The sequence below is a fragment of the Octodon degus genome, unplaced genomic scaffold, assembly GCF_000260255.1.
Source record: "Octodon degus isolate 3935 unplaced genomic scaffold, OctDeg1.0 scaffold00138, whole genome shotgun sequence".
NCBI lineage: Eukaryota > Metazoa > Chordata > Mammalia > Rodentia > Octodontidae > Octodon > Octodon degus.
In genome coordinates, this window is record NW_004524714.1 from 2,389,106 (window position 1) to 2,390,665 (window position 1,560).

Genomic DNA, 1,560 nt, shown 5'->3' on the forward strand with positions numbered 1-1,560 from the left:
CCAAAACAAAACAAATAGCTCTGCGGATTAGAGCACCTGCAAGCAGGTGCAGGGGCCAGGGGTTCGATTGCTGCCCTGAGATGGCAACTGAGATTGGGTGGCACGTGCCTATAATCCCAGCTCTTGGGAGACTGTAAACAAGCAGATCACTATGAGTCCGATCTAGTAGTGAGACCCTGAACACCCCATAGATTCTTCCCTAAAAAAAAAAAAAAGACAATGAAAACCTTTTTTTTTAAATGTATTTAGGACAGGGTCTACAGGGTCTCACTACACAGATCAGACCCATAGTGATCCTCCTGTTTTCAGCCTCCCAAGTGCTGGGATCACAAGCGTGGGGATCAAACTCCTAGTCCCCTCATCTGCCTAAACAGGCACTTTAATCCTCTGAGCTATCTGATTAGCCCAGATAGCTCTTTTTTTTTTTTGGTATCCAGGGATCAAACTAGGGACCTTGCACATGCCAGGCAGGCGCTTATACCACTGAGCTGTCTCCTGGCCCTCAAAAAACTATTATGTAGCCCAAGCTGACCTTCAACTCATATATGATCTTCTTGCCTCAGCCTCCAGAATGCCCGGATGACAAATATTTGCCACAATACCAGGCTCTATGAGGAATGTAATTGTTCTGCAAGTATATGTTAATAAAATTATGGTTTATTACACGAATAAAAATATTAATCATGAAAAAATACAAGCACGGACAAATCCACCCACCTGACTCCCAATTTTTTTTTTTTTCCTTTGGTGGTACTAGGGATTGAACTCAGGAATTTGTGCTTGCCAGGCAAGCGCTCATTCCACTGAGCTATCTCCCCAGCCCCTTGACTCCCAGTTCTTGAAGTCAATTGGGTTCAATTGTGTCACCTCCTGGCACCACCCACATCCATTCACCTGGGCACTGCTGTCCATGTCTCCACCCCCTGCTTGTTTTCTCCTGCTCCTTTGATGTCCCACACAGCCCCTGGCACTCAGTTTGCAAGGGTCTGACCTTCAAGATGCACCTGGCAGCCGCTAAATAGACCGTGAAACCTCCAAGCTTGTGGTGGGAACGAATGGAATCCTGGCCTATCACTGTTCAATCGCTTCTAAGAAACTTCTGTTGAGTTGCAATCACTGGGTCAAGAATACCAAGCCTGGGGATGCAGCTGTGTAGCATGGGCCACGGGCCTGGGTTCAGCCCCGCTTCCTTCTTAGCACCCAAACAAAAGGTAGGCCATGATGGGATACACCTAGAATCCCAGCACACTGAAGCTGAGGCAGGAGGATTGCAGGTTCTAGCCCAGCTAGGCACTTTAATGAGGTGGGCTCAAACCTAAACAAAAGCCAGAGGTGGCTGGCACAGGCCTATAATCCTAGCTCTTGAGAGGCCAAGGCAGGAGGATCTCCCCAAATGGGAGGCCAACCTGGGTTACATAGTGAGTTCAAGGCCAGCCTGAAAGGAGACCCTTTTTCTTTTTTTTTTTTGCAGTACTGGGGGATTGAACTCAGGCCCTTGCGCTCTACTGAGCTATTTCTCTAGCCTACCCTGTCTAAAAAACTTAAAAAAAAAAAAAAAAA